The following is a 14,019-nucleotide window of genomic DNA, read 5'->3' on the forward strand; positions in this document are numbered from 1 at the left end:
TCCTGTAAATTTCATGTAATTGTAATCACTGAGCGATCTGATAACTCCACGTCCAGTCACTTGCTTGGTCTCTTTAGTTTTTCAATACCGTAGACTTGTCTTTAGTATAATTCAACCCTGTGTGCTGTTCCTGACCCTTAACTCTTGAATATTCCAGTCACACATTCCCCTTTGTTAAGGTTCTGCAAAGCTAATTTGTGATATTCAGATTGCAAACCTCAGACTGCCAAATTTGCAGATCTGAAATTGTCAAAGTCAGGAAAAGGCTAGTGAGCATTTTCTATTCATTGATTGTATCCATTGGGGCCTAGGTGGCATACCTGGCAAGGTAGAATGCAGCTCAGTCAATTCCCTCATGGATCTAAAAACAAAAGCAGAAGTGGCTGGGAACACTCAGCAGGTTAGGCAGCATCTTTGGAGAAAGAAAAGTGAGTCAAAGTTTTGGGTGCACGACCCTTCATCAGAGCTGTTGGGAGGGAGAGGCTTTTAAGGGCTAACAGAGAGGGGGGAGGCAGGACAAGGAAGACAATGGAGAAAATGGGGTAAAGGACAGGGGGTGATGAGTTAAAGAGATGTTAATGATGCAAAACAAAGGGGGGATGTCTTCCTTGTCCTGCCTCCCCCCTCTCTGTTAGCCCTTAAAAGCCTCTCCCTCCCAACATGCCCCAGTTCTGAAGAAGGATTGTCGACCCGAAACTTTCCTTTCTCCATAGATGCTGCCTGATCTGCTGAGTGTTCCCAGCGACTTCTGTTTTTGTTTTCAGATTTCCAGCATCTGCAGTATTTTGTGTTTTGTTTCCCTCATGGATCTAGTTGAACGATCTGGAGAAAATATTTTGGTACTTTAGGATTGAACCGATTTGAGTCTGGCCTTTGAGTCTGGTTTTAAATATACATAGAATCACCAGACGCCAGGCTCCTCATTGTACAATATCAAGATATTCACCTGGGACCATGTGCTTCTAAGTAGGTTTAAATCCGTGACATCTAAGGACAATCAGTTTTCACTGATAAATAAATACCTGTCAGGGTTTGGTGAAAGGTAATATTTGAAAAACAATTTTCAACTGAATTTCGCTATTTAAACAAAATCCCTTTTTTTGGTGTCTATTGTTGTGTGAACATCCCCAAACTCTCCTTACTGGCCTATTGATCCAGGAATGCCCGTGTATATCTATGGGTTTGCCAGTTCTGTAAATATATACGCATCATGTATGGGCTGGTAAGCAGAAATTCACAAATATAACGCACCCTTGATTTTCCTCTTTTTGACAGAAACAAAGAATCCGGGTTTTTATTTAGTGAATTAAAAACTGTCTTTAATAGTCCTTAGTGACATCTCACCTACTGTGGTTGTGAGTCGGGGAGAGCATGCTCCTCTGCCTCCCCTAGGGGTAATTTCAACTAGTAATAAGCTAGTTAAAGATACAAGATTTTCCACAAGATTGGAAATAGACTGTAAATAAGTTGATTTAAGTAACTACAGTAATATAAAAATAAAGCTAGCAGAGCCAGGGCCAATGAATGGAATTATGTAACAAAAACTTATCAAAAGTCATGGTTTCAAGCTTGTCTGCAGAATGGACATTTATTCATTTAGACGGATGGACAGTGGATGAGGAGTTTATGTTTTCTTATCATGCCACGTTTATTACAATTCTGTATGCTGTGTTAAAATGCATTGTACACATGTTGTTGCCTTATGATTTATATGAGCTAATTTTCAATAAAAGTTTATAATTAAAATAAATCTGCATCAAGCTGCAAATTCCTTATTGCTAAGATCAGAAAGTACAAATCGGGAGGAGATTTGTTTTCCCACAAAACACACAAGGAATTATAAAGGCCAGGAAATGAAAGGTGTACTAAAGGAGTACTATCTATGGCTATTTTCACATACTTTGGAAGTCAGTTAGGGCCACATTTGAGATAATTATGGATGTAGTAAGTCAAGAGTTTTAATGAAAAATGAATAACAAAAAGAATGAGGATTTTGGACAAGATAATAATTTAATAATACAGGGTGACCAAAAAGTCGTGTTATCTAGCCCATTATCTAAAAAAAAATTTCTTTAAGACTTATTAGACATTGTAATGGTATCACGACGTTTGGTCACCATGTACATACATTTGATATAGCGCCTTTCACTCGAGGAGGCCATCCCAAAGCGCTTCACAGGATATACTGTAAAGTGAATTGACTGTATTTTGTGGGAAAATGTGACAGCCAGTTTTGCGCACAGCAGCGTCGCACAAATAGCCATGAAGTGAATGACCGATTTTATTTGGGGGATTGTTGGCCAGAACACCGGGAGAACATCAACAAATGACATTTGTATAGCGCCTTTCACGTTGGGAAGATGTCCCAAGGCGCTGGACAGTCAGGGATTTGGACCCAGGCAGGCAGTTGGGATTGGGCGGGAGGGGGGCTGTGGCCCAAGGCGCGGTCGAAGTGGAAGGTCTTGAGATGTGCCTTGGAAGGAGTCAAGGGAAGGAGTAAAGCGAAGGGACTGGGTTGGAGTTCCAAAGGGTGGGGGAAGAGAGGCTGAAAGCCCGACTGCTGATGGTGGGGTGGGCCGGGCGGGGAACATAGAGCAGGCCGGAGCCTGCTGAGCAGAGGGAGCAGACAGGTTGATATGGGGTTAGCTGGTTGCAGAGGTAGGAAGGAGTAAGGCCGTGGAAGGCCTTGAAAGCGAGGACGAGGATTTTGAACTGTATCCTCTGGGAGATGGGGAGCCAGTGGAGCCAGGCGAGGGTGAGGGGGGGTGGGGATCTAGGGCCTGGTGCGAAAGATGACACGAGCTGCAGAGTTCCGGATGATCTGCAGGTTGTGCAGGGAAGATTTCCGAAGGCCGACAAGCAGAGAGTCGAACCTAGATGTGATAAATGCGTGGATGCGGGTTTCAGTGGGCTGAGGGGAGAGATAGTGGTGGAGATGGGCAACGTTGCGGAGGTGGGGGAAGGCAGAGCGGGTCATGGCATGGATATGAGTTAGAAAGGAGAGTTGAGGGTCAAACAAGACACCAAGGTTCTGGACTGGCTTAGTAAGGTGGAGTGTGCAACCATGGATGGTGATGCTGTCAGCGCCTGAGGTGAGGAGGCGCTGATGGGAGCCAATCAGGAGAGCCTCAGACTTCACGTTCAACTGGAGAAAGTTAGTTCTCATCCAGGACTTGATGTCTGACAGACATTCTGTCCGGAGAGCAGTGGTCCTGGAGTCAAGGGTGGAGGCAGAGAGGTACAGTTGGGTGTCATCCGCATACATGTGGAAGTTGACCCCATGTCTGTGGATGATATCACCAAGAGGGAGCACATAGATATTGAAGAGGAGGGGATGAAGGACAGAGCCCTGAGGATTGCCGCACGAGACGGTGTAGGGGCTAGAGGAGAAGCCGTTTGTGGAGACAGTGAAGACGGTGTGAGAGGTACGATCTGAACCAGTCAAGGACAGAACCATGAAGGTTGAGGTGAGAGAAGAGGCGGTGAAGGAGGATAGAGTGGTCGACGGTGTCGAAGGCAGCAGAGAGGTCAAGGAGGTTGAGGAGTCAGAGGGAGCCCTGGTCACAGATGGACAAAATGTCATTTGTCACTTTGACCAGGGCTGCTTCTGTGCTGTGGATGGTACGGAACCCGATTGGAGGGGTTTGTAGAAACGTAGAAACTTCTTTTTGATCAGTGCCAAGGGATCTTCAACCTCCACCTGAACAGGCCTCAGGTTAATGCCCTTTGCAGACCTGCACATTTCATATATTGCTACTTAAATAGGGTTTGGAAGATGAACCAGAACACTAATTTATTAACCAAACCTACTACAGGTGAAGTACTTTATTTGCTTTTTCCTTTCAAAATGGTCTCAGATTTAATAAACTAAAGAATGTGGGTTACACCTTTTGCATTGCCAATATTACATTACATTTTGACCATAATACTATTCAGACTGTTAAGACAGATAGTTGTCACCCTTAACAAAAAGCAGCTCCTCCAAATTGAAAAAAAAATGAAGACTATCTGATAAGCTAAATAAACTGAAAACTCTGCAGGTAACTGCACAGGAAATGCTTTCACAGACACATTAGGATATCATACCACTGGAGAGTGACATATAACGGATCTTCAATTATAATATTTGAATATAATATAATTCTTTATCCCATCAAAACATCACAAAGCCTTTTGTTTACTTTGAAGATTAGTGACTATTATTAAGGCAAACACAGCAAACAATGCACATCCCACAGATAGCAATACGATGAATGACCAATTAATGTTTTTGTGGTGAATTTTGGTGAAGTCATAGAGCAGATAAGTGTGATTTATAAATTGGCTGCTATTTTCGGGACGTTATTTGGGAGCAATACATGGGATATAATTTATGGTCATCCCCAGAGAACAAAGCGATCAATGAATTGTATGCCTTGCAAACCTCTTTGACCGAGCCTTCAGCTCCCCTCCCGACTCTCTTCCCCCTTCTCGCTCCCTCCCATCCCTCCCCTCACCCTGACCATTTCCCCCCTCCTCGCACCCTCCCCTCCCCTCACCCTGACCATTTCCCCCCTGCTCGGGTCATGACCCAACTGTGCAGCGCCTTGGGACGTCCTCCTGACGTGAAAGGCGCTTTATAAATGGAATCTTGTTGTTGTTGTTGTTGTTGTTGCAAACACACAGGACTTTGAGGTGGTTTACCAAGTTAATGGACAATTGATGTTAGATTTCGAAAAGTGGTTAACAGGGTACCACACAGAAGACTTTTAATGAAGGTAATGAGTGGAATAAAAGGGGAAATAGATATTTGGATTGGTAATTGGCTCCGCAATCGAAAACAGTGAACATGGATTAATGGATGAGCTCAGTGGGGAGCAGTGACCAGTTGTGTTCCACAGGGATCTAATAATTGGTTTTCCATTCAATGTTTTCATTAATTGTCTGGAAAGACGATAAGCAGCATTGGTACAATTTCAGAACACACAAAAATGTGGAAAGATAATATTTTAATATATATATATTTGGCAAGTAAATAGCAATGCTAAAGATTCATTTTAAATGACATTAATGTGAACATTTACATGATATTAATAAACATGATTGCACTGAGGATACATTGTGTATCCTTTCTTTTCAACTATGCCTTTGGTCACCTTCCTCCCCCTCCCCCTGGCTCAGTCCCGGAATCCGTTACTGTGAAGCACTCTGAGACGCCGTCTGGCGTGGAGGGCGCTATATAAATCCAAGTTGTTGGGGTTGTTGTGTATAGATGAAATGGGACAGTTAATTGATCTGGAAGTGATTATTGACAGATCTTTGAAAATATACACACAATGTGAGATTATGATGGTAAATGTAGGTCCACTTCAGTCAGAACGAGAGAAGTTGTAATGGGGGACAAGGACATGGCAGAGTCCCTAAATGGGTACTTTGCATCTGTCTTCACCCTAGAAGACACAACAGGGCTGCCAAGAATAGAAAAGCACCAAAGGGATAAGGACAGGGAGCAACTTAGGGAAATTTTCATTAGTAGAGAATTGGTGTTAGGGAAACTGTTAGCACTAAAAAGTGACAAATCCCCTGGTCCGGATGGCTTGCATCCCAAGGTTTTAAAAGACGTAACTTATGAGATAGTGGAGGCCTTGTGTCCGATCTTCCAAAATTTCTTGGATTCTGGAACAGTCCCCATGGATTGGAAGATCGCAAATGTCACACCACTATTTAAAAAAGGTGGAAAGGAAAAGATGGGGAACTATAGGCCAGTTAGTCTCACATCAGTGATAGGAAAAATTTTAGAATCATTGATTAAGGATGTGGTAGTGCGGTATTTAGGGAGCACAATATAATTAGGCCAAGTCAACATGGCTTTACAAAAGGGAAGTCATGTTTGACAAATCTCATAGAGTTTTTTGAGGACATTTCCAGTAAACTAGATAAGGGTGAATCAGTGGATGTGGTCTATTTGGACTTCCAGAAGGCATTCGATAAGGTGCTGCATAAAAGGTTAGTCCAAAAGATAAGGGCCCATGGAATTGGGGGGAGCATATTAACGTGGATTGGGGAATGGTTAACGGGTAGGAAACAAAGAGTAGGGATAAACGGGTCCTTTTCAGATTGGCGGGATGTGACTAGTGGAGTGCCACAAGGATCAGTCCTTGGGCCTCAGCTATTTACCATCTACATCAACGATCTAGATGAGGACATCGAAGTTAATATATCTAAATTCGCGGATGACACAAAACTAGGAGGAAGTGTCAACACAGAGGACGACATTAAAAAAATGCAGCGAGACATAGATAGGTTAGGTGATTGGGCAGGTAGGTGGCAGATGAAGTATAATGTAGGGAAGTGCGAAGTCATCCACCTAGGTAGCAAAAACAGTAGAGCGGGTTATCTTTTAGAAGGGGAGAGATTGGAATGTGTTAGTGTCCAGAGGGACTTGGGTGTCCTTGTACACCAATCACAGAAAGTTAGTCTGCAGGTACAGCAGCAATTAGGAAGGTGAACGGTATGTTAGCATTCATTATGAAAGGATTAGAGTATAAGAGTAGGGAAGTCTTGCTGCAACTGTATAGGGCCCTGGTGAGACCACACCTGGAATACTGTGTCCAGTTTTGGTCTCCTCATTTAAGGAAGGATGTACTTGCCTTGGAGTGGGTGCAGCGTAGATTTACTGGGTAAGTACCAGGGATGAAGGGGTTGAGTTACGAGGATAGGCTGACCAATTTGGGCCTATATTCTCTAGAATATAGAAGAATTAGAGGGGATCTTATAGAAACCTATAAGATCATCAAAGGGCATGATAGAGTAGATAGTGGGAGATTGTTTCCCCTGGTTGGAGAAACTAAAACCAGGGATCACAACCTTAAAATCAGAGGCCAACCCTTTCGCACTGAGTTGAGGACGAACTTCTTCACTCAAATGGTGGTGAATGTATGGAACTCACTACCCCAAAGGGCTGTTGACACTCAGTCCTTAAACATATTCAAGACCGAGATAGATAGATTTCTTATTGCAAAAGGGATTAAGGGATATGGGGGTAAGGCAGGGTTAGGTTATTAGCTGGAGTTAGATTAGAAGATCAGCCATGATTGAATGGCGGGGCAGACTCGAAGGGCCAAATGGCCTACTCCTGCTCCTACATGTTATGTAGGAGTTGAGTTCAAGTTGAGTACCTGAGTTCAATTCCAGGCAGGGCGAAACCTTGGGCAAGTTTCCTTACTCCACACAGAGCCTAATAATAATCCCTCCAAAAAACCAAAAACAATAATTAAATTGGTCATTTTCAATCTACGACTGTTTGTGGGACATTGCTGTGCGCAATTGGCTGCCGCGTTCGCCCACAAATATACAGTCAATTCACTTTACAGTGTGTTCTGTGAAGCGCTTTGGGACGTCCTCCCGACGTGAAAAGCGCTATATCAAATGCAAGGATTATTATTATTATTATTATGTTATGATTCATAAGGAAAATCCAGCATTAAGTTGCTTGAACATGTTGCTCTGTAAGTTATTTAAATTCGCAAGCTCATTAGTAAGACCACACTTGGAATATTGTATCTGTTCTTGTTATGTACATTCCAAAAGGTCACTGATGCCTTTGTACTTGAAAGAGCAAGAAAGAAGATTTGGAGGAGTAATTTATTTGGGTAGACTCAAAAAACTCAAATTCTACAATTTATAAAGAAGATCGAAGAGTTCATTTCAAATTTACACCTGTAGATTTTGAAGTTTGAATTTCTTGTCTAAGAGAATCTAATCATTTTATTTGGATGGTGGAATGTAATCGTTTACTTGGAGTGCAGGAGTTAAAACTGCAAAGAAAAGCTGAGGTTAAAGCACTTCTTCAAAGAGTGCGACAGTCTGTCACCCAACGCAGTCATTGCCTCCCAGTTGGGCCCATCAGCTTCATATCCCTGTGACCTTCTACCCCACTCTCCTGCTCACCCCTCTCTACTCTGCTTACTCAGGCCTGCTGCACGTCCCCTGTACCCTCCACGCCACCAGTGGTGCCTGGTTTACAACATACCAGCAAAGGCAGGTTGTGCCTGATGTGTGAGCCCTGAAATTATCTTGAAGATAAAACCTCTCCATAAATCCCTGATTTTCTCCAATCCACATACAGAGATCAAAACTATCCCTCCCAGTACATTTATATTTCATTATGGGAATATTCCTATGTCCCAATATCCAATACACTACTCTGACATGGCTCTAAAATAATTTTTTGGTTTCAAATTTAGAGAAATTGGGTTCTGTGGTTATTAATACATAATAGTGTTATTAATTCCCTCTTCAATTGGTAATCATTTGAGCTCATTTGCCCCATCCCTATTACTGATTCCATATCAACTTCATTCTACATATTACTGGAAGTTTTAGGTTGCTCTTGACAATGACAGAAGCCCTTTATATCTTCACAAAGTACTTAATAGAACAACATGGGTAATTAACAAGACACAATTAATTCAAGATGAAACATTCGTTTTAATAGTGCTATTAGCATTTGCCTCCATGATCAAAAGTCATCCTGTATGCTTGTCACCACATGCATCAAATTAAATTCCACTATATATGTAATTGTTTTGGTAGGTCAGTGATCTTTAAATATGTTATTCCCTTTAAGGATCATCTGAAGGAGAAATCAGAATAACTTGTCAAGACGAAGGGAAGTGGGAAAGCCACACATTTTTCGGATAATTGCAGTTCCTCAGATGTGTTGATAGAGCACTACAATCTTCCGTGTGCGGTGCATCAATTCTGGTACTGTCATTTCCAGTCTTCTGCTATATTACAGCCTTAGTGGTGAGAGAGATGGGCCATTCCTTTCCACACTCCAGGGATCCTTCCCAGGTTTCTGCAAAACTATAGTCAGCACCATGTTAAGTGTTTTCATTAAACCCACATTTAGTAATGACTCATTAAATATTATGAACAGTAAAGGACTATTTAACATCTTTTATAGAATGCCCCCTGTGTAGCCAGCAAGTCAAGTGATCTCACAGAGAAACTTTAACTGCTTCTACTTTCTTTGTAATAGGGGCAATCCAGTTTTGCCTTTTAAGAGGAAAGAACACGAGAGTGCAGTTTCTCAAACAATAAGTGCAGCCCCCTTTTATTCACATTACAGCTCCACCTCCTTTAAGCAAAAATAACCCAACCTGCATCCCTCCCAATAAATTAATATTTCATTATATAAATATTCTCATAATGCTTCTATTTCCAAACTTCAGAACTCCACCTCAGACGAGTAGTACAGAATGGACCAACTATTTGAACACAGGGGCTGCTGGACTGTTATATTTATCCCATTAAGTGTTCCAGGAGATGGAAGTCTGGGAGAAAAATGCTTTAATTGGTGACCGTTTTCTAAAAAAAATCTCCTTTCCACTTTGTCTCCCAATTTATTTTCTACTCAATTAAGAATATAACTAAAATAAAAATGATCTTTTGTCCTGCACAAGCTCCGGTGGAACAAATGAACTTTCCTCCAATGGGCTATGTTCATTTTGTCTATCCCAACCCATTTAAATCCCTGATGGAGTTAAACAGCCAGAATTAGACGCGAAAGAAAACCGTGAAATGGTTCTGACCTTATTTCATCTTTAAAACTTGGAATGCCAACCAAGTTACATTTTGGAATCAGATGAGCTGCAGCTAAATATAACCAGGATCCTTTTAACAGGTGAAAGTATTTGCATGCGCTCTCACTCACTTTCACAGGTAAATAATGTTAAACCACTGGAATCAATACATGGTGACAAGCAACTACTCAACTTCATTGAAGATTCCTTGAATTCTATCTCATCAGATAATACAAAATTATTTCAATTTCCAGGAACTTGTTCCATTTTGAAACCCTGTTTTACTTGGTCCACTTTAGTCTTTGTAATAGCTGGTTTGTTGTCATTATCACATGCAGTGCAGTGTAGTCTCTTCTGCACTGATTGTGAACAGCAAGCAATGTCCCTATGAAACTCCAGCTTCTCTCCCATTCAGACTTATGTATTTATTATTGTCTTCGTTTGCCAAGCTATTTTTCAAAGCAACTGATCTACATCTTTGGTCCCTCTAAGAACCTTAGATGTGGATGCCTTCTGAGAATTCGTATAAATTATCTTTCTGACCAAGATGTCCCTTAATTACTAATTTAGACACGTTCTCAAATTTCAAATAGATTTACGAGGGATGGATGACCCATTGCTTGCGAATCTATTTTGGCTACTCTGATTCCCTTATGTTGTTTATGGGCACACTGATAGCATCCTGTGAAATCTACCAGAAAATTCTCCCTACCATGAATAGTCATCTATAATTCTCCAATTCATTTTGGGAATTTTGGACTAATATTTTCTGTCCTCCGATCTTTAGGTTTCAGTCCCCATGTATTTCCTTACTAGAAATATCCCATCTGCTCTGTATGTTCGCCATATATACATTTATTGGTTTGAGTTTTCACAACATCACATTTCACTGACTTGCTTTACAGACTTTTGGACCAATTCTAACTGAATCTAAATTTGTTCAGGCTTGACTTTGATTTTTTGTTGTAAATTAATTTAACAAACCTGCCTTTTTCTGGCCCTTCTTGATATTTCTACACAGTGCATCTGATCTTCATGCAGGGCTAAAATAAACTTTAGATTTTTTTTCTCGCTGTCAACCTTCTTCTAGTTTCCTTTGTTCCCTTTGCATATTTATTTTAGTTATGTCCAATTGATTTTCTCTTTCTCTTGCTTTTTCATTCATGCAAAATAGTAGCAAACAAACCTTCTGCCCAATCATTGTGCCAAAGTCATGGTACAGGGGTTTCACATTGACATGAAACAATTTCGGAACAGATTCTGTAACACATTCCATACACATGGAATCTATTATGAAGCATTGCATTTTTCACCCCATGGATTTAAAAAAATATTTTAGCTTTTAAAATTATTTTAAGATTTTTTTATTCATCTATGGTGGCTTTTATTTTGCATTTCCTCCATTTTTGATTTCATTCCAAAAAATATAAATTGGTTTTGTTTCCTAGAAGCACCTCTAACTTAACTCTCTCCTTATTTTTGTCACAACCACAGCCCTTGTTTATCTCATTTAAATGTTCTTCCCTTACTCTCTCTTCTGGTGACAGTGACTCATGGTACAATTCCAGATGCTGGCAGCCCTCTGATACCTCATCGCTGTGACCATACTTTGTGTGCAGTTGATTAACTGTGGGCAGTGTGACTGATCCTACTCTCTCATGACCACACACACACATACACACTTGGGGTCAATGGATGGCAATCACTGATGGGAATTCACTTCCTCACGGGGATATCAAAGCCCTTTTTGAGATCAGCTATTTCAGCACAATCAAGATTAAATTGGAGTTGTGAGCGATACATATAAATTTAGCACAATTACTCAGCGAGCCATTGAGATAAACATACAATAAGTGTTTTTCTAAAGTTATTTTTGGGTTATCCACGTGTCTGACACGTGGAATTCTATCACGATGCTTACCACTTTTTCATAGAAATTTCCCTTAGCCTCAAATGGAGTGCACTGTCTCCTCAGAGGGACACACCCTGCTAATTCTAGGATATGTTAATCACAGGTTGATGAGAGCCAAGGGTTGGTGTCCCCAGAATGTTGTTTCACCAACTAAAACCACATTATAAGTACTGTCTGGCAAGCACCTCACTGCTTGTCAAACTCTGATCACCCTATCCATTATGGCTTTGGCTTGCAAGGTTAACAGAATCTGACTAGGAAGAAACCCTTTCACCAGTGACGGGTCTGACCCTCAAAAACTTATCAACGAACCATGCTGCTGGATTGTCATCAACAGGCCTTGGATTCCTGTGGACCTGCATGGCTCAGGAATGGGACTACAGAGGGTCTTTTTGATTCCAATATTCCACTGCAAAACACATCACCTTGGAGCAAATTCCAAGGAGACCACACTTAACTTCATTCCCCCCCTCCCCGCCAGATAGTTGGTCATTTGATATCCAACACCACATGTTTGAGCCTCACCATAGAGGGAAATCCCTGTTGAGTTTCCTGATGAGCAGCACAGCTCAGCATGAAATGCTGATGCATGGTCACCAACCTCCTGCCCACAACTTAGTCATGCATCCACCAGGTGAAATTGTGGGGCATTAGCAGTAGCTGCTTATTGCTGCACAGCAGATACAAAATCTTGAATATATGAGAACGCATTCATGATTTATAAATCTGGACTCCAGGTAACAACTTTCAGAATAGTCATCCCAAGTCTCAGTTTCCTCATCAGCTATTCAACAGGCATGTTGTCTCAGTGATAGTCCTGTATAAATGTAATGATTATTATCTCTCTTGTAAGGATTATTATTTTCTAGTGGTCCAAGTCCAATGCTATATATTAGGCATACTCAACACCAATTGCTTAAACTTCCTAAGCAACTTCTAAGTCTTATACACTTAAATTGTTATTATTGCTTGAGCCTGAACAGTATCAAAAGTAACCATGTGATCACTAAAACCCAGCAAGTGACTGTCACTTAGAATTTAGTCCATCGTTTCATGCTAAACTGCTGAATGCACAGCTAATAGCAGAAGACTAATATACCTGCTTCACCGATTTGTGTTAAGAGAAATCACTCATCAGTTTATGAATTTAATTACACCTTTACATCTCCCCTCTCTTTTGTTCCTTTAATGATTAGAGGATCTGACATTGCTCTACCTGCAGAACTTGTGCAATGCTAAGTCAAATCCCTTGTTTGACCAACACGTGTTTAAAAGGTGGCTGTATATTTGAATCTTCATAAATATGGATAAGGAGCAAATTGAATAGGGACAGGGCAGTTAAATGCTAATTGCTTACTTGTGGATGAGAACTAATTTTATGGGTTTACACAAAGTAAGTAAGATAGTATTCCACGACATGCCAGTCAAGAGTCATGATTTACTCTGGCGCACAAACTGAAAGTGCTGCCCACTTGGGAAAAAATTCCTCCACCTGTGTTGGTGGCAGTTTCCACCAACATTACAGATCACAGTGGGGAGACTTGCAAAGGCAAATTTATTCACTGTAGTGGTCAAATTAACAGCAGAATTTGAAAGAGAACAGCTTAAGAGAAACAAACACCATTTTACAGATTTTCATTATTAGCAAAATTAACAAATTAAAAAAAACTTAGAACCTACTGATTAAAAAGTAAAAAACATTGAGAATAAAAATGAAGGGTGGAGTTTAATGTGGTTATAATATAACCCCAAAGATAAACTAAGAATGAAAAAGAAAATATTAGGATAGACCAAACGCTTTAGAAGTACTGTATAATATCCTTTTCAGCTTTTGTCAGAAATGTAACATAACATATTCATTTTAAAATTCCTTCCTGGTGTAGAAATCACTGATGAAGAATTTATGCAAAGATTATTCTGGCATCAGAGGGCTGTCAGATCCATTATCCTGCAACATACTAGGCTCTTTTTTTAAAGACTCTTTTTGATGCAGAATGCAATTCTGGGGCAATGCAGAATGCAGCAAACCTTCCCTGGTTTTGATAGCAGATCCTCCCGCTACGATACAGCTAGCAACGAGGCGCCAACAAGGAGGGGCCAGGAAATCCTAGTTGTACAACAACAGAGCGATAAAGACCAGCTTTTTTTTCCCTCTTGTGAAGACATCAGGAATGAAATAGAATGAATTAAAGTAGAATGTTTCCGATCTGGAATGTGGAAATATGCTTTTCAGTAATATAACTTTGAGCTCGTTTTCTAGAGTAATTGACCTTCAAATTTCTCAGTGTAGTGAAACACTGATTTATAAGTAGCCCTTTTCTAAAAAAAATCACTATTGCAACATCATTTCGAATATTGTGTTGAGATTGAACTGTATTGAATAGATCCACCACAATGCTGGATACTTAATACTGTAATTTAGCTTCTAACTCCTGTGTCCAGTTTCCTTTGTTTGTCCACATAATCAACTTGCTGTATATTGGTAGTACAACATCTACAAAATAATTGTCTTTACCATTGTGACAAAAACTTCCAATACTC

This window comes from Callorhinchus milii, unplaced genomic scaffold (genome assembly GCF_018977255.1).
Source record: "Callorhinchus milii isolate IMCB2004 unplaced genomic scaffold, IMCB_Cmil_1.0 Scaffold2, whole genome shotgun sequence".
NCBI classification, from domain to species: domain Eukaryota; kingdom Metazoa; phylum Chordata; class Chondrichthyes; order Chimaeriformes; family Callorhinchidae; genus Callorhinchus; species Callorhinchus milii.